We start from the raw sequence: 20,659 nt of genomic DNA on the forward strand, positions 1-20,659 counted from the left end.
CTGTCTAATGGTTCCAAACAGGGTCTGGGCCTAGCTCTCTGGATGCTGATGAGTGGGAAATGAAACACAGATGGGTCAGATGGGTAAGGAGAGGGGGATTACAGGTCAGGCCCAAGAGTTGGGATAAATCAAGTGCTTATGAGGTGCAGAATGGCACATTGTTTGAGTGAATGGACAGGGAAGAAACATTCCAGCATTGTTCAGGCCACTGAGTGAACCCTACGCTCTTCTTCCCAGACCCACACAGGCCATGAGAGTCTCATCGTCAGGATGCGTGTGAGCAACAAACCTGAATGTGGCCAGCTGGGGCCTGAAACATTCTCCTATGCTCCCTAAAAAGCCAGTTTTGTTTTAGTACACATGGGATGTAATTTACTGGGAGAAATGTTTGGGTTCGTGTGGCAGATCATAGAGAGTCAGATTTGGGGTTCCCTGGGGATCTCTGAGGAGAAGGTGAGTAACCACAAATTAATAGAGCAGGGAAATAAAGTGACAAAAGAAATGTTTCATTGTGCCTGAAATATTGAACCAATTTCCCCCTGTTTAGCCTTTTAAACTTTTGCTCACAAATCAAAGAGTTAGCTCAGCTCAGAAAACTCAGCAAAAGCCTGTAGTGCCTGATAACGACAAAGAAAAACTCGATATTCTTCCTCAGTTTTACGTGTCTTCATAACATAGGAAAACACAGTGATAAGGGCTGTTTGAGACTACTAGAAAATAATCCAAACAATCAGGTAACTGAAAAAACAAAACGCCAATAACCATAATGGATCTGTCCATTTTGCGTTCTAGGTGCGAGGAATCTCAATGAGAAAAATCATGAAATCCCAAAGTGTATACAAGCCTGATTATTTAATGTGAGGTAATCATAAGATGGGTTTGAGGAAGTGTTTTCATGAGGGAAGAAAAGCAGTGGGAGGTGAGGACAGAAAGTGTCCCATCAAGGGAGGGACCTAAAGTCCCAGTGGCCAACAGAATTAGAAAAGGGCAAAAGCTGGGAATTAATGGTTTCTTTTTTAGAGTGACAGAAATTATTTTCAGAAATTTATTTTCATACCAGCCGTGTTTCCACTTTATGGACTTGACCTTTAACAGAATATCCCACAGGCAAGGCTGCAGACAGTGGTTGTCCACAGTCACTGGGGTGCTTGCGCTGTGAGTATGAAGAGCTTCTCAGTTCCTGGATGGGTGCATTGCAGCTCCAGAGACAGCAGTCAAGCTGCCGGTCTCGAAAGTCTTCATACAGCATATCTTGAAAAGTCTAGGCGTTTTCAATGTTACTAGTTTCATAAGCTGGTGTAATGAGTGACAGTGACATACGTATGTGCATGTTGTCTTATTTCCCACTGTTTAAGGCAATTTCAAAACTAATAGCTGTACTACTCATAATTTAAAGATTTTTATTTATTTATTTGTCAGAGAGATAGAGAGCACAAGCAGGGGGAGCAGCAGAGGGAGAGGGAGAAGCAGGCTCCTCACCGAACAAGGAGCCCGATGTGGGACTCGATCCCAGGACCCTGGGATCATGACCTGAGCCGAAGGCAGACGCTTAACGACTGAGCCACCCAGGCGTCCCTGTACTACTCATAATTTAAATATTTCACCATTTCCCCTGACCTCCTCCCCTCCAAAATTTTTATGATTCCTACGCTCTGAGCCTTGGAAAGGAACCTCAAGACTAACTAACCAGTTTGTAAAGCATATTTGGGAAAAATGACACGACACAAGCATCAGTATTTAGAGTGTGGTGTGGAGGCCATCACAGAGCTCTCAACTGACTCTCGTCATTAGACCCTGGAGTATTTTTTTTTTTCAAAGATTTTATTTATTTATTTTGAGAGAAAGAACGAGAGAGAGAGATAGCCCAAGAGGGCAGAGGGTCAGAGGGAGAAGCAGACGACTCCCTGCTGAGCAGGGAGCCCGACGCGGGACTCAATCCCAGGACTCCGGGATCATGACCTGAGCCGAAGGCAGCCGCCCAACCAACGGAGCCACCCAGGCGCCCCAGACCCTGAAGTATCAATAGAGAAGGGTGAGGAGCAGAGAAGCCTCTCCTGTTCCTGTGAGGGTACCTAGGCCACCTGACTTCTTGCCAGGACTTACCAGAGGATGGAAAACGGGCTTGCAGGCTAGAAACAGATTAGGCCAGCCAAATCTCTGTGACTAAGGCATTAAGCCTAATGCAGGACACAGAAGCTTTCAGGACAAATACCCTCAAGGTGCGAACTCAGGGTAGTAATGATGAGGCTGCTGTCGCCTCCAGCCAATACTACCCATCTGCCGCCATGCCTGACTGTGCACGCACACACGGGTGTATCATCTGAGGGATATGGCCCCCAGGGTTACCAGGCCAGAGAAGACACTGGCGAAGCACAGTTGTCTAGAGCAGGGGCATGAATCTAACATCTCTACCATCCCCAGGTTACCCGTAGTTGGCACGCTACAGCAGACAACAGTCAGAAATCGATCTCTTGAGGGGGTCCCCCAATTTTATAAGCTCCAGACCCCACGAAACCTGAATCCTCTCTTGGGATTGCCATTTATGAGGTGGAACCCTGGAGAGCGTTTTTGAAGAGGGAAGGGAAGTAGGCCCTTGCTTTCTTGCTGGCTGGCTTGGGGCTCTCTGATGCAGGCAAAGTGGTCCACGGGGTAGCCAAATACACAGTCTGGAGAACGGGACGGAAATCCATTTCTTCAGGCCCCCAGGACATGACTGTTATATTACGTCACACAACTTTACCCAAGAACTAGTGGAGAAGCCTTTTACCTAATGGAGGCATTTTCCGAGGAGTAAGTTAGCAATCTCCAAGTTCCCATTACTTCTTTTATCTTGAAAAACACATAATGCAAACAGAAATGTGAGGACATGGGGCCACACTATAGGAATTTTCCTTTCTACCAAAACTCTTGAAATAAGGAAGCATCGACCGACAGAGTATCTGCAAAGCACACATTTCATGATGTTTTCAAGTTTTGGGGACAGATTTATGCCCCTCCAACTCCCTTTTGTCCGCGGACTCTCTCATGAAAAAGGCAGGTGTTCACAGAGCCACTGACCAGGGAAGGATGCATCCCATGACCATGAAACGCAGCAAGGCCATCTGTACTGTAAAGGGTCGTCACACTCCAGACTCAGTCCTTCTTAGGAGAAGTTCAAGACACTCCATATAGTGATAATTAATGCCTGGTCTGCTCAGAGGCTAGAAGAAAGGATGTAGTTCTCCTCTTTCAAGGAGAAGCCCTGATGTTACTATTTTTACAATGGTTCTTTGGGAACGAATACAAGGAAAATACCATCATCCTGAAGATAAAAATTAACGTGCAAGAGGTACATGGTAGAGATTACATGCAAATGAAGGACTTCTGCAACCCTACCGGGCCAATAACATAACCCATAGACCAATACATCTCCATGGAATAGCTTTACAGTGCTTGGGTGTTTGCTGTATGCTTAATTAAAATCCTACTCTGGTGGGAAAAACCAGATTTCCAAACGGTGACTTTATTGATTCAATAAAATTTAAGAAATTCTGCTTATGGAAAAACTCATTAACCAAAACTAATAAATACGAGTTTACCCTGCAGTCTGGTTCCTCTTTATTTGACAGAATTAAAAATCACTCTGGAGCAACTTAGTTCATTTTTCACTTGTTAATTGAACTTAATGGTTTAGTAATTCCCTTTCTGTTCTAAGCTTTCGAGCTCTTCATTCTTTCTGGCAGCACTTGCACTCGGTCGCTCTTAACTTTACAGAGCATATATTTATATGGAAGTTTAACAGAAGTGACGAGCGTGAAGGAAGGGGGGGGACACTGAGAACCTTTTACTTGGGCTGATGCAACGACTCAAGGCACAGCCTTTGGGGGCCGTGTCACGTTGCACTGCCCCACTGGAAGGGTTCTCCAGCAAGGTCTTAAGGGCCACGTCCATGGGAGGGACAATTTTATTATTGAATGCCCCCCACAGCAGATTTCCACTTCTGCTCAACCCCTCCTACAAGAAATTGCCAAAGAGCCAAAATTGTCCACGTCCTAGACAAAAGCTTTCAGTTTTCACCCTCTGACACAAAAATTTTCCTCTGGAGAGCTACCATTGTTCACCTTTGTTGATTCTTTGCAAAACAACATATTTGGTATCTCCTTTTGTGTGTTTAATGTGTATCTCAAACTTAACCTTCCCACCTCCTTCTGGTCGGACCACCTGAAATCCACAGAAAAGTGGCTGACAATTACGAATGGCCAGATTGGTGGCTCACGTCAGCTCACGTCAAAAACCCTCCCTGAATATATGAAGAACCAAATTCCTCATCTTTTATGGTAGGGATTTGTTCCTTGGCCTACCACAACTTGAGAGGTTTTATTCTTCAGATATTTTGACCTAAGTATCAAGTGGATTGATTTTATGGCTTTTTATTTGCATAGTTTCCTCCCAGTTTTGAACTGACTTACTATATAATTTGGCATCTTAAATTTTTTTTAACTTTTTTATAGATACCTGACTTATCGTCACAGATTCTCTTGAAAACACAATTATAAATACCCACATAATATTCCATCATGTACATAAACCATAAATTACTTTTTTCATTTCTCTATTATTGGGCACTTAACGTTATTCCTAGATATGTTATGCTGTTTGATTCTATTCATGATTTCTTTTTCAGGTGTATTTACACAGGTAGTTATTGCTGGTGCATAAGAAAGTCATTAAATGTGTTTATCTTGTGCCAAGTCACTTCACTAAATTTTTCCAATAATTATAGTTAGTTTCTACCAACAATAGTTATTCAGTTGATTCTTTACTGTTTTTGCAAGGAGCCAAAAATGTACAAAAAATGCATAATAGAAATAATATATATTTCTTTCCTTCCCAAAAATATAATTTTTATTTGTTTCAACTTTAAGTACTTCCAAAACAATGTTAAGTGATAACACTTACCACTTGCTGAATACATATTGTGTCATGGGCCCTGCCATAATTACTTAATAAACATTACGTATTAATTATTCCATTACTTGCTAGATTTTTTATTGATTTTTAAAAAATGTCTTCAGTGTCCTTAAATACCTATAGGTTGTTTGTTCAAACTATAGTTTATCATGCTAAGGCAAGTAACATATTCCTTTTTAAAAATAAAATTTTAAAACAGTTTTTAGGCTTATAGAAAAGTTCTGAGGACAGTACAGATAATTCCTGCACATGCTTCACCAAGTTTCCCTTAATTTGACAACCTACATCATCTTGGTACATCTGTCAAAACTAAGAAATTCACATTGGTACATACTACGAAATAAACTCGATTTACTTCAGATGTCTCCAGTTTTCCCACTAATTTTCTTTTAGGGCTCCAGGATCCCATCCAGGGTACCATATGATACAGAGTCCTCATGTCATCTGAATTTCCTACAGTTGTGACAGTTTCTTAGTCTTTCCTTATTTTTGACGACTGGACAACTTTGAAGAGTCCTGGTCGGGTATCTTGTGAAATGCCCGTCAGTTTGAGGTGGTCTGATGCTTTTCTTATGGTTAGATTGGTGTCAAACATTTGGGAGAAGTACGTCCCAAAGAAGTGTCCTTCTTATCACCCTGTATAAGTGGGTACATGATATCAAACTCCATTTCTGGTGATGTTAACCTTGATGAAGCCAGTGTTTGCTAGGTTTCCCCACTGCAAAATTACTATCCTTTTTTCCTTCCCATACTCTATTCACTCAGCCAGCCATGAAGCCTGGCCTCCACTGAGGAGCAGAGAGGCTAAGCTTCACTTCCTGGAAGAGGCAGTGCCTACATATATTATCTAGAATTCTTCTGTAAGGCAGATGGGTTCTGTCTTCTCCGTTTACTGATTTATTGAAACAATGATTTATATTAGGATGGATCCACAGATGTTTACTTTATACTTTGGGCTCCAATTCAATACCACAGTATTTATTTTGTTGCTCAAATGGTGCCAGTTCTGGCCAGTTGGCTCTTCCAGTTGGCTCCCACATCCCTCTGACATGCCCCGTTGTTTGTTGTTGTTCTGTTGTGTTTTGCTCCCTTTGCTTCTTTGAGAGCTTCATTACTTTCTGGCAAGATTCTCCAGGCTTACCTTGTCCTTTCTCTGCCCCAGCCCTAGAAACAGCCATTTCTCAGAAGAGTGTTTGTACCTCTCATCAGAAAATGGTATTTAGAAATGAAGATGTGGGCACTGTGTGTTGTATTCCTTTTTGCTTTTAAAGGGCTTTGTTTTACCTTTTTAAAAAATTGTGGTAATATATACATAACATGAAATTTACTGTCTTAACCACTGTTACAAGTACAGTTCAGAGGCATTAAGTACACTCACATTGTTGTATGGGTGCAACCATCACCACCATCCATACATAGAACTCTTTTCATCCTCCAAAAATGAAATTTTGTACCCCTTAGACAATAATTCCTCATTATCCCCTAACCCAGCCCCTGGCAACCACAACTCTAATTTCTATCTCTATGAATTTGACTGCTCTAGGTACTTCACATAAGTGGAATCATACAGTATTTGTCCTTTTGTGATAGGCTTATTTCACTTGACATAATGTCCTCAAGGTTCATTCATGTTGTAGCATGTGCCACAATTATCTTCCTTTTAAAGGCTGAATGGTATTCCATTATATGTATACACCACATTTTGTGTAACCATTTATCTGTTGATGGACCCTTGGGTTGCTTCCAGCCCTTGGCTATTGTGAATAATGCTGTTGTGAACATGGGTGTACAAACACCTCTTTGAGTCCCTGCTTGCAATTCTTTGCACCATATACCTAGAAGTGGAATTGCTAGATCATATGGTGATTATATGTTTAATTTTTTTTTTTGAGGGAACTCCATACTATTTTTCACAGCAGGTGCACCATTTTACATTCCTATCGATAGTGCCCAAGGGTTCCCATTTCCCCACATCCTTACCAAAAGCTCCAAACCCACAGAATGTGCAACACCAAGAGTGAACCCTCATGTAAACTACAGACTTTGGGTGATGGTGTGTCAGTGTAGGTTCATCAGTTGTAACAAAGGCACCGTTTCAGGGGAGATGTTGCTAAAGGGGAAAACTATGCATGCGTGGGTGGCTGGGGGTATATGGAATATCCCTGTACCTTCCTCTCAATTTTGTTGTTAATTTAAAACTGCTCTAAAGATAATGAAGTCTTTTAAGACAAAATTTAAAAATAAACAGAATATTTCCCAACATTTTCCCAGGGCCCCCACGGGTCCATCGAATGACGAGTCGTCCTTGGCCTACAGCAATTGGCAAACAGTTGAACTGAGATGGTGTCATCCGAAAGAATGAAGATATTTATTTTGAACAGCTTCAGATGAAACTATTTATTTGACTTCTTTCTAGAAACTGATACTATTAATTCCCTGATTGTAGTTATTCTTTACCTTCACCTGCAAATGAGATAGAAGTTTGGGGTTCCTTTATTCAATCTAAGGCAAGCCATTTGTAGTAAAAATGCCATTTAAGCAATCACTGGTGGTATTTAACACAACTTTTAAAATAATTGGTCAGAGAATAAGCTGACAACTCAGCAAAGCATGTTGGGAGGTGGACAAACTTTTTGATACCATATTCCCTTTCTTTGACAAACTAAGGATAAATCTATGAGGATGAAAAAGCTTTTTAAATTGGCTGCTTTAACATCCCCTTCCCGCTAGAGAAAAAACTTTTCAGTCTGATGAGGCTAAAGCAATCTAAATGGAAATATTGGCTCCCACAGATTTCTATTGGCTTTGATGATAAAACCTTCGGCCTCGTCTATTTCCTTTTGATCTAGTTGAAAAAGGATGCTGGGAGAGGCTAGCACCATGCTGCCTTGATGACCAGCTGCTGATACAGCTGTGGCGTGTTAAGGCCACAGGACAAGGAGAAGTTCCAGCGTGCTTCCTGTTCTATCACATTCTTAAGTTAACATTATATTACTGAGGAAAGTGATATCCACACAGATGCAGAAATATGGTACGTACTAAAGGCCAAGTGGATTGTAAAAATGAGAATCCGGCTAACATATTTCAAGAAATTAGGATGATGTAAAAGCTCATCAATAGAACCTTTATGCCCACTTAGCAATTTGAAACAAAGATCGGCTTTTAGATAGTTTACTTGTCTGAGATTGATGGGAAGATAGTTTGAAGTCTCTGGAGAAACACACGCTCCGGTCTCAAGTATCCAGATGGATTTGCATCCTAGATCCAACCTCAGAGGCTTAAGGAATGCCACAGAAGGCCTCCAGCTGATACAGGGGATCTTAAATATGACTCTCACTGCTTCCTATTAAGAAAATGAGAAGCAACTCACTTTTTACAAGGTGTTAACTAAGCTTGGCCGAGCAGCCCAACTGAAAAATCAAACATGCCCAAACACTTCATGTTTATAAAAACAAACTCCATTAACATGCCTGGCTTCCCTTTCATAAAATTGCAGATGATTTACTGCATATCTTAGTGCAGTCCAATTTTCCTGTAAAATGCATGTTCTGTGTTTGGCACATTTTAGGAGATCAATGTGTAATTGTTGAATTAGAATTGATTTGTTTTTTTTATAAAAGTTATAATGAAGGACTTCACAGAACCTGTGACTACTCAGCTGGCATAAAATAGAGAATTTATACAGCCTATAAGAACTGGTATGCACTCCTAAAAGGAAGTTGAACTTTTTTTTTTTTTTAATACCACACTGTTCATCCTTCCAAAGTCAGACTTAAAAGGAAGACAACCAAGATTCTCTAACAACTTGCTCCATTAAATTGGGTCTTATTACAAGTCTCTCCAGAGTAATTTAAGTGTCTCCAATCCCTATATACCTGATTAAATTATTCTGGTAAACCCAATTCTATGACTTTTATTAATTTCTTAAAATATTTCTAGGATAATGTCTGCTATTTCTCTTTACCCACTTAAAAAAGATACTCTATAATAAAGAATATACAGCAATCATCTCTGTACCCATCCACAGAAACCCAATATACGGAGTTGATGCCCCCTGTTTACCCAGCCCTGATCACATTACCTGCCCTTCCCCGTCAGAAGGAACCATTTATCCAAATCTTAATTCAAATTTGCTCACTGACCTGTGGCCGGGAAACAGGGAAGCATTGTAATAGGTTCATAGAGGAAATTACTTTCACTTTTAATTTTTTGCAAAAGCACATTGATGATTTCATGTACTCTTTAGAAGACACTGGTTCTCTTAACCCTATTTTAGATGTATATTTACTAAACCTACTAAAATGTTGGCTAAGAAGAAACAGACATAGTAGAGGCTTCAAACTCCATGCTTTTCTCATTTCACAAGCAATTTTGTCCCCCGCCCCACCCTGCCTTGCACAGGAAGGTCCTCGGCTTTCGCCATACATGATCAAGTGCATTTTTTCTGCCCTTCTCAATTCTGTGTTGGTGTCCTAAAAAGGAGAGCAAATTTGGTAATGATGAGATCCACAACAGCCCAGCTACTTCTCTAGAGCTATGGTCTGTTCCCAAGTGGGATGCTCACACCCAGGACAGGAGCAAGATGCGCCATTAGATTATGAACAAATGCCGTGTGAATTGATATTTAGATATATTTTTCCCTAAAGCAAGGAAGAAATATATTAAATGTTACTATCAATGTTAATAGAAGTACATGTACTGGGGCACCTGGGTGGCTCAGTTGGTTAAGCGACTGCCTTCGGCTCAGGTCATGATCCTGGAGTCCCGGGATCGAGTCCCACATCGGGCTCCCTGCTCAGCAGGGAGTCTCCTTCTCCCTCTGACCCTCCCCCTCTCATGCTCTCTCTGTCTCTCATTCTCTCTCTCAAATAAATAAATAAAATCTTTAAAAAAAAAAAAAAGAAGTACATGTACTTATAAATAAATATACATATATTGGTGATACACGTCCACAATTTTTTTTAACTCATAAGGATCTTCAATCAAAAAAGGTTTGAACACCACAGCTCCAGACAATTCACATTTATTATCTGTGAGACCTAAGGAAAGATAGTTTCAAGACAAACTGCATAATTTTAATCACATTCTGGTCATATTTATGTGTTAATATATTTGACAGATTAATATAAATTATTTGACTCTCTACCCATGTATGGTGGTATAGTTCCTCAAATTTTTAGCTCAGGTAAGCAAATGAAACTAAACATTCATGATTCATCACCTACATGCTCTAGGTCTTAACACTCAGTGTTAAAAAACACACAGAAGGACTAATTGTACAATGCACTTTCAGGGCTGAAGCCTTTTTTGTTTTTTTTGTTTTGTTGAGAATCAGGGGTTAAGATGTCTAGAATTTTTCAGGTAAGTATATAGTCAAACAAAAATTGTAAATACTTAGTCTTCAAATATTTATTGAGCAACTACTATAATATACTGAAGACACAAAGATTAATAAACATTTACTGAGTGTTTGCTTTCTCCAAGTGCTAGGTAATGAAGATTAAGTGATGAGCAAATAGCATTGGTGATTCCTGTCTTCAAGGAGTTTACAAGCTAGTGGGGGTGGGGAAAAGACAAAAGGATATAAAATGGAGAAAGTGTTTTAAGCAAGAGATGAACAAAGTCCTAGACTGTGTTCCTCCATGTCAATGCCCTCTGCTCCTTCTTTCAGGTTTCCTCTTCAATGGTCACTACTCCAAAAAAGGGATCCCTACTCTTCTCATTTGCTCATATCTTGGGGGTCCCTAAGTATTTTTCTCCTGACCTTGGATTCCCCCTCCACCTCTTCTGTATTTTACCTGACCAACCTCATTTAGTAACAACAGATTATAATGAATTTAATTTGATCCTGGTTCTTCTGAAATTCTTCCCTGGAGATAGAACGCTGTGCCCCAATGGAAAAGAGACAGCCATAGAAAGTCCTGAAAAAGGGAGGCGAGGAGCAGGAACTGGGAGCACCAGAGCAGAGCATGCCAGAAGTGAAGGATTTTTATGAGGTAGGTGTTTGACGGAGGCATAAATCATTTCATTTGACCAGCCAACTCTGAAAGGTGCATGTGGGAAACCCCGTGGGTCCTTCCCCTATTGGGCGTTTCCTTTCACCAGAATGATTCTTAAATTGTTCAAAATAATAGTCATTTAAATGTATGCACTCGGTCTCTTAGATTGGAAGTCTCTCTGAGGGCTACTTCCGTCCAACTTCTTAAGCGTGCCCTCTTCCCTTACAGCATAAGATGCAGTGCAGAGCAAGCACTTATTCCTTCCAGAAATGTTTTGTGGATACTATCCCAGACGAGGCCTGGTGACAGTGATGAGGAGGGCACAGAGATGTATGCACAAAGCAATAACATACCATTTTGACCAAGAGAATGAGGATTATGTTAGCTCCCTCTTACAAAACGTGGAAATGTTGTACTTTAAAAAGGACTTTTAGATATTGCTTTCAACCACATATCATGCAGCACTGACAAATATATAGTGTCAATATAATATTATTATGTCTCCATCCCACATCATCAGTCACAGACTTATCTGTGTTACACAGTCTCCATTTCAAAGCATTTAGGAGACTCTACGATGGGTAGTGATTTAGGAAGAGATGAGAGTAGTTGCACATTTCCTATGGCATTGTGGGTGTATTTTGTGGGAATGATGATGAAGATCATGATCATGATGATAATGATAAGGTCCCCAGCTGTCTGCTGAAATTCCTTTCTGGGAAACAGCTGGAGATTCATTCTCTAAAGATCGCATCTGGCTTGATTTGCCAGCACTCAGATCCCATTGATCTGGTTCTGTTCTAGCCCTCTGTACTCACAGTTCAAAGAGCAGGGAGGCCTGTAAAGAAATTACTGCCATATTGTTCAATCGGCCACAGTGAGCAACATATACGATTATAATTAGGAACACATTAAGGGAAGCAGCTCAGTGGAGATAAGCTGCTTGACTGCATACGCTTTTTGATGAGGGCTTAGCGCCAATCCGAGAAGAAAAAGATTAAATGTTTGTTACCAATCCTTTTGAACTTGTGGCAGAACATGTGGTAAAGCATTTTTGATTCAAATTAAAAGCATCCTAGGATAAAAATAACCCTGTTCTCCCAGGCCTTTCCAAGTGAAAACCATTTGGAGACTGATTTATTGTATAGCCCTTAACCTCTTTCCACCAGCATGATTAACGTAAGCATTTCTGAATCCCATGTAAGCCTGGACAGGTATTTGTCTTGTTACACATCTGTGAAACAAATGGCAATACAAATTAGACACTCAACAGATGTAAGTTTTCAAAGGCCGGGCAAATTTAATTTGACTGTGCATGTAAATGAAACGTTCTCATTGAGCTCTGAGGTCCGTGATGTGGGTTACAGGTAGGGAGGGTGGTTGTGCCAAACGCCACCAAAAGGCCAACAATTCAGAAACCCTGGTGTAGGAGCTTCCTAAACCAAGCAGAGAGAAGATAGGCTGCTGCTGTCGCACCAGAGAAGGAGGCATGGGGGAGGCTGAAGAAAAGGTCTGATTTGACCACGTAATCGAGAAGGGCTTTCCACAGCCATTGGGAAGAAAAAAGGCAAGATGACCATGCTAAGTGTTCTAAACTTCCATGGCGAGAGGAAGCATGGTTTAGTGGGTTCTTCTGGGAATGGGGGATAGAATGTTTCTGCCAGATTCAGCCTCTGATTTCCTCTGTGGCCTTGGGCAAGTCTCTTAACCTCTCTGTGCCTGTTTACCTGTAAAATTGGGATATTGATGTTTACCCACTGCATAGGAATCTGAGGTTGAACATCCTTTTTTATTTCTTTAATTAGTTTCAGAAGTAGAATTTAGTGATTCATCAGGTGCATGTAACACCCAGTGCTTATTCTGTCAAGCGCCCTCCTTAATGCCTGTCACCCAGTTACCCCAGCCCCCCACCCACCTCCCCCCCAGCAGCTCTCAGTTTGTTACATCCTTCTAAAGTGATTGCTGATCTCTTGAAAATGGCATTACATATTGTACATTTCATGAATCTGGAAAGTTTGTAACCACGTGACACTATCTGAGTTTAAGTTGGTTTTAATTATATCATGCGTTATTTTAATTTCTACAAACAGTGAAGTCCTTCGAGACTAATTTAAAAAAACTCAATTACAATGTTTTCTCACATTATCTCATTCATTCCCACTTCCCAGCCCTCCAAGACAGACAGACACATACACATGCATACACTTTCTTCCTCCCAACTAAATTCTGGGGACTTTTTCTCGCTATGCAATTTCTTCCCTGGAAAGGCGGGTACAGGTAAAAGCAGGAATGCTAAACTTCTAAAAACAGTAAAAATCAATAGTTAATTCCACAAGCAAACTTCTTAGCACTTTCATTATAAAACTGTCACGATGTCCACATTCTATTATCTGAAGTAGCATTTCCTAAGTTCCCAGGGATGTTGATGGGAGTTTTTAAATTTATTTTCATTTATTTCTTTATTTTAGTTTTTTAAAAAAGCTCTCAGTCATATCATTTTAGTCCTATCATATCTGGTTAAAACAATGTGATTCTGATAATGTACATTGTAAATTTTGAATGGGGGCAAAGTATGAAATATTCTCCTAACTTATTTATACCTCTTTACCATTGAATTCTGTCACACCTGTTGTTCTGAAGAAAACAACTGAGGAAATACTAATCTAACGGGTTTTGTTGTACTTTTGCTGTTTGAGAAATGTGAAATGTCAGCGGGGCCTCTTGAGCAACAGGGAAGTTATTTCCAAATCCAAGTGAGATTGATGGAGAATGAGCATTGGCCTTTAGAAAGAAGATTAAGTCCAATGGGCAGGTAGAGTATTCCTTGCCGCTTTTGCTTCCACCAGACGGAATAAGTTGCTATTACTTTTTTGCTTTGGTTTGCTTTGATTCTTTCCTGTAGGAATCATCATAATAAAAATATTTGGAGCAGCCCAGCTCTATTATAAATCTGTGCCAATTACTAGGGGTCAAATAAACCAAACCTGTAGTTTACGATAGTTTTATGAATAAATGCATTATGCTTAAATGACCCTCATTGTTCTTTGAAATGCCAATTAGTTAGGAGACTCTTACTGCTTTCTAACCATTGGTCAGGGAAAGAAGGACTCAGGACTCCCCAGCAGTGTGAGAACAACTCACTGGCTCACTACTACATGGCAAAGTCAAAAGGGAGCCGAGAGGGGTGCCTGGGTGGCTCAGCTGGTTGAGCGACTGCCTTCGGCTCAGGTCATGATCCTGGAGTCCCGGAATCGAGTCCCGCATCAGGCTCCCTGCTCAGCAGGGAGTCTGCTTCTCCCTCTGACCCTCCCCCCTCTCATGCTCTCTCTATCTCATTCTCTCTCTCAAATAAATAAATAAAATCTTTAAAAAAAAAAAAAAGGGAGCCGAGACACCTTTCAGGTAAAAGTGGTATCACTGAAAATCCATTAACAACTCTCACAGCTGACAGCTAGGTAACCACAGTGCCCTTCCTATGAGTACCTTGACATCATGTGTTTCTTGGGTCTGCCTTCACCATTAAACCCTGAGTTCCTTAAGGTCAGAAGCAAAGTCCTATATGTATACTTTTTCTGGAATACTCCCTAATGCCTAAGTCATAGTAGTTACCTGTCACACATTTATGGAATTGAACTGACATCAAGTGACTTGGAACAAGAATATTTATAAAAAATATATTTTATAGTACTTAGTATATGGAGGTTGAATCTTATTTTCAAAGTGAAGAAGAGAAATTCCATATTTACCTGGGTATTTCTGGCCAGAATATACAGCTCATTTGTGGCTTAAAGATAGGACATAAAAGCATAAATGCCTCATAATATTCATGCTGGGTCATAGCAAACCTGCTCAATATAATGTTTTCCTATATGAGTTATTTTTCTTAATCAATATGAGGAGCTTTACTTATATCCTGGGCAAGTGTCACTATTTTGTCATAAACTGTCAGAGTAATTTTGAATCTTGATTCTTCTATCTGTCATGGAATTATTCCTCAGTGCTCTGTGTGATCTGGGAATGTGATATCACCTAAAAGTGTGATAAAAATTTTTAAGTACATGGCCAAGGGGAAAAATGCAGTGGGAGAAAGATAATTTTGTTTAATTAATCAACAGTGTTGGAATGTGGGCTTTAAATCTGCAGTTATGTTCTCATCCAGCCTTCCTTTCTTTAACATACACAACATAACAAACAAACAAGATATCCCAGGATTTTTGTCAAACCCTTCACTAATGAGGAGAAGTTTTGATTCTATTATAATTGTAAATCTACTACCACTAAGATATCAGTCTCGGGGGTGAGATGTATGTATTGCATAATAGCACTAAAACAATCAAGTTTGTCATGCTCAAGACTCCTGGACAAACAGAACAATGCTGGCCAAATTGTGTCACAAATGCATACCTTCATGCTTCTATCTTCACTGACATCATGCTCATATTCATGAAAAATGGCCAGAAACTTAGCTCCCTCAAACTTCCTTGCCCTTAAGCTGTTTATGATGTGAATCCCATATAATCTTGTATTGTAATGTCTTACCTTTCCCCTGAAATGCCAGGTAATTGCCATAAAATGCCTTATGGCCATCAGTTTTAAGAAATTAAAAAAAAAAAAATACACATCAGAGAATTAAATGAGATAATCCCAATATGTATAAAAATTTGATAAAGACAAAAGTAGTAGTTCAATTCATTGGAAAAAGGATAGATTACTTAATCACTAGCAACGACACAAACAAAAAACTTTAACGTGGGCCCCAACCTTATGGCATTTCATTCAGATACCTTAGACAAAAGTAAATAATACATTGATATGAAAAAATTTGAAACAGTTCTAGATGTGCAATTTTAACTGACACTTTAGGAAACCTAGAAGTTATAGAAGAAAGAATAGACATATCGTACTTAGAAAAACTAAATTGGCAAAAGACGTCATACACGGAGTCAAAGGACCAACTTAGAATAGGAAAAAAAAATACTTGTAAACCAAATAATAAAGGATTAATACATAATGCTCATTGCCATAGATAGGTATGACATATAAACAAAACAAAACAAAAAAATGATTGAGTTATAGGCCTGGGATAGTTGTAAGTATTTCATAGAAAAGCAAAGGCAAATAACAATTGCATGAAAAGATGCTCAGTTTCACTGGTAGTGGGCAATAGGAAATGTAAAGGCACAATAATATGTCTCTTTTTCGGGGTGCCTGGGTGGCTCAGTCGGTTAAGCATCTGCCTTCACTCAAGTCCTGATCCCAGGGTCCTGGGATGGAGCCCAGCGTTGTGCTCCTTGCTCAGTGGGAAGTCTGCTTCTCCCTTCCTCTCTGCCCCTCCACCTGCTGATTCTCTCTCTCAAATAAATAAAATCTTTTTTAAAAAAGATGTTCTTATCATTATGCAGAGCAACTTAAAAAAAAATACATCCCTTTATCAATTTGCCCTCAAACTAGGAGAGATTAAAAATAAGAACACTTGTTATAGATTTGGGTAAAAGGAAATAGTATGATTAGAATCAAACAAAATGAGAACGCCCATATAGCACTGGAAACATGAGGTATTCCAGTCTCTTTTAGAAAGCAGGATGGCAAGTAACTATTAAGTTAAAAATACTCTTCCATCTATAATACCCACTCCAGTCATCATATAGGAATGAAATATCTGTATAGATATATATAGATATGAGTATTTCACGAAGCATTGCCTGATTATATTTCATGTTGGATTGTTTCAAGTTGCAAAAAGAAAACTGAGTGGAAACAAATGAAAGCGTAGGCTTTCATACGTGAATGGTTGAATTCATATGGTGTATTCTTACCATGCTCTATAATGCAGCCACGAGAGATAAGAGAGCTGGACCATCTGATATGGTAGAAGTATTTTCATGTGCTATTAGTAAGTGAGCAAGTAAGTTACATAAAAGTCTTATTATATAATCTTATATTTATAAAAAAGATAAATAATCCCTATTATACATGTGCATAGGTGTGTGTGTGTATATGTATATATATACACATACAGATATTTACACATGTGTGTATGTGTATCTGTGTATATTTTCACTTGCAATTACACAAACATGGTAAAATGCCTAAAAGATGAATATTTTGGTCATTATGGGTCACTGGGGAGCAAGAGGAGTGTGAGGAGTACGAGAAGGGATCCAAATAAAAAAGTATAAGAGAACAGTAGTACTACACTAAACCCTCCAGTATATATACAGCTAAACACATATATATCATCACCCTTAGTATTATGTAAAATAACATAGACATGTTTAAAGGAATGATTGAATGAAAGTAATGAAAAGGGACTAAGCACAGAAACCTTGTGAACAAATCAAAATACCATTTTGAACAAGTTGAAACTATTAAATTACAAATCAATTAAATAATTTCTGACACTAAGAGTACCTAGGTCAACTCTCCCTATTATAGTACAGAGATCACCAGGTGCTTTCGCAGTAATTGTCTCATGTTAAACTCACCACCCTGCCTATGATTAAAATGAAAAACAAGAATCCAGAATCGCTATCATTAGGCATAGCTTGTAACCAATTTTGTATATTTAGTTTAAGAAATTGATATGCTTTCAGGTCAGATTTTAAAGTCATCTACTAAGAGAAAAGTTTACATTATAAACTTTCATTCAAAATTTCCTGCCATCTTATAAGGCCACCAAATCTAAAAGATGCCAAAAGCAAACCATAGAAATGAATACTTAGAAACGAGAGGCTGTGCCTGAGGATTTCAGTATTCTACCCATGAAGCTGGCACTAACATTCTTTTAAAAGAGACCCAGCTGAACTGGGAATGAAGAATCACAGCTTCTAATCTCGGCTTTGCTGAGAGCTTGCAATGTGACTTTGAGTCAATCACTTGACCCTTCTGAGCTTCTGATTCCCTGTAGGTAATAATCCTGGCCTTATCTCCCTCATTGTTTCAAAAATAAAATGAGAAGGATGATTTATGTGAAAGCACTTTGAATAGTAAAATGTGCTATATTATTATTCAAACAAGGCATTATCCTCTCAAACCTACTTAGCAAGGGGTTGTAAATGAAATACTGCATATTAATGCGATCCTGGGCTTCAGAGAACTTGGATTCTCTGGGCACCGTTACAGTCTCGACTGTTTTTCAGCACAGCATAAATTATGTGCTCCTAACAAGTCTTCAATACCCTTCGGAAGCCTGAGAGGCCAGTGTGAAGCCGCTTAGTGCCCCCCAAATAGGTACCACTGAAGAGAAAGGAAGAGTGTTTCAGAAAAACAGTGAACGGGGTCTGCCTGCCAAGTCTGCGCTCGAGCTGCAGTTTCTCATGCGCACGGGTGTTGAGAATAAAGGAAGCATGTCTAAAAACCCAAGTCTAGGCAGGAATTTCCACACCCTCTGGGTAGTTCTCCGAGTTACTATTACATATGCATGTCCGCGCGTAAGTGTGAATATACACAAACATGACATTACAAAAGCAGATAGCTTTTCCACGTTACACACCCAATTCACAAAATGGCACCACTTCCACAAACCGTATTTGCTACTGTAGTTGGGTCCTTTTTCAAGGATGTTTTGTGCACTGTGGATGCTAGAGTCATCAACCCATTCGGGAGCATTCTAAGATACCCACAAAGTACGCTTTTTCACAACTGGATTGTGTAGGTTGCATCTCAGAAATTATTTTTCTACTTATGCATCTCAGAAATGTCTGTGTAGTTTGTTATTGTTATTATTGTTTTTAAAATATTAGAGCGTTGAAATGAGGCAAGACTTGGAAAAATTGGGTCATAGATTTTCTCAATCTGGGACCCTGACTCAACCTGGGAATTCTCACGGGCGTTTTATTAGAACCACTGAATCTGCTCATTACCTGTGAGGTTTCAAAGGAAGTCAGATCCCTCGAACAAGGTTCCCCTTGTGTGTCCAAGCGCACCTTGGGCTTTATTCTCCTTACCAGCCCATAAAGGTAATAGCAACACACTCTGGGCACACAGTAAAAAAGCCTCATTCCTGGTTGCCAAAGCCCTCAGGGCTGTCGTTCTTCACTCATCATGGCTCCTGGTAGGCCTGTCACCGCCAGGAAAGAGTTTTTCTCCATATACTATAACTTAGTGGTGAAGGGTCAGTGTTATAATGTCCGAGAGATCTGAACTGGCATCCCAGCTCAAGCACTTAGGTGACTTCGGGCAAGTCTGTTAACCTCTCGGATCCGATTTCTTCATCTGGCAGAGGGGCATAATAGTTTCTAACGAAAAGGATGATGGTGAGTGTTAAGTGAAATCATGCCTGGAAGGTGTTTAGGACAGTTCCAGGCACGTCACGGGCACTCAACTGATGGCACCTGGCAGGAAGAGTAAAACAGCCACCGTAGCAGCCGAGGCCGCTCACCACCACCGTTGTAGCAAAGTCAATGGTTAGCCCATTAAAAGAGAACAAAAACAATTTATTCCCAAACTTAAAGGGAGCCAAGCTCTACACATCAATTAGTAAGAGTGGAACTACGCAGACAGCTTTCCTGTCCACAAATCACAGGTAAAGCTACATAAAATCTCTACGAGGAAGACAGGGTCTCCACTCCCCCGGGCAACTCCTGAACAGCTCCATGGCAAAGCAAGAAGGGAAAATGAGATCTAAAACCTGCACCTTTGAAGCATTTGTACATGTAACTTAAGATGTACGTGATGTTACAAAACACTGTAGATCCATATGTATATCTAGAATTGTAAACTCTAGGTTCGAAGAACTCATCTCCCTGCCCCTGGTATGACTGCTCAGCATCATAATATCTTCATTTTTTAGTCTTGTCTTTTAAAGACGAGATCAAGCTTGTCTGCATGATTCCTGTGGGTGTAGTGGGGACATAGCTCTGCACAGCTGGCATTGAGAGAATCCTGATTTATAGCATTTGCCAATTTCCATGGTGTAAATACTCCACCTGAGACTCACCAAGAGCAAAACTGAGAAGAGACACAGATGACCAGTGGGAGCCAACCTCATCAATGCGTATGTGGGGCAAGCATGGGGCGGGGGGGGGAGATGTTATCCAGACAAAGATTTCAGTTCTCTAAACCAATCAGGTCACTCCCACTCTAAATTGTCTGATTCTGTTTCTCTCTTCAGCCTGAATTATTTCCATTCGCTTAATTTTTCCCACTGATCTTACCTTCTTGTCTCTGTGTCCCTCCAGGTGCTCTGCTATGAATTATGAACAATCTGTATGTATCCTTCTGACTGTAAAAATAATGAAAGAGAGGTGTACAGAAATCAGTCATTTAGGGAGATATGGATACCTGGATTTCCAATAGTGCCATTATAAAACAAGCTTATTTTAGCCAAGGTTCACTATGGTACGTGTCCAGAGTAAGTTGCCAATATTCAAGGTCAGGTCCTTAGAAGTGCACGTATGGCCCATTTCCAACATGAGTTAATATGGTCTATCAACTTCTTTCTCTACCCAATCCAGTCTGCACGCTGCTGCCAGAAATACCTTCCTGAAATAACACTTGGATCACAGTCCCTGCTCAAAAATTCTAGTGGTTTCTCAGTCCTTCAGAAAAAGCCCAAACCCTTCACCTCAAGGTCTCTCGCAGCCAGAACGTCAATGGCTTCAGGTGCCCACATCTCTCATGATCTCTTCACCACAGCCTACTCACCGTCCTCTCTGCCCTTGTACACCTGCCTTCCTTTATGTAGCGAACATTTCAATTTACCTTTGCTA

At 40.0% G+C, this 20,659-nt stretch overlaps 1 long non-coding RNA gene across 1 annotated transcript in view; it reads left to right on the forward strand.

The window, feature by feature from the left end:
* Window positions 1-12,752, forward strand: part of LOC144381468 (uncharacterized) — a 54,732-nt gene extending 41,980 nt beyond the window's left edge. Inside the window, exons 2-3 of the long non-coding RNA XR_013446710.1 lie at window positions 10,622-10,946; window positions 12,317-12,752. This is a non-coding gene — a long non-coding RNA (uncharacterized LOC144381468). The remainder of the gene's footprint in view (window positions 1-10,621; window positions 10,947-12,316) is intronic.
* The last annotated feature ends 7,907 nt before the right edge of the window (window positions 12,753-20,659 follow it).

This window comes from Halichoerus grypus, chromosome 4, assembly GCF_964656455.1.
Source record: "Halichoerus grypus chromosome 4, mHalGry1.hap1.1, whole genome shotgun sequence".
Taxonomy (NCBI): domain Eukaryota; kingdom Metazoa; phylum Chordata; class Mammalia; order Carnivora; family Phocidae; genus Halichoerus; species Halichoerus grypus.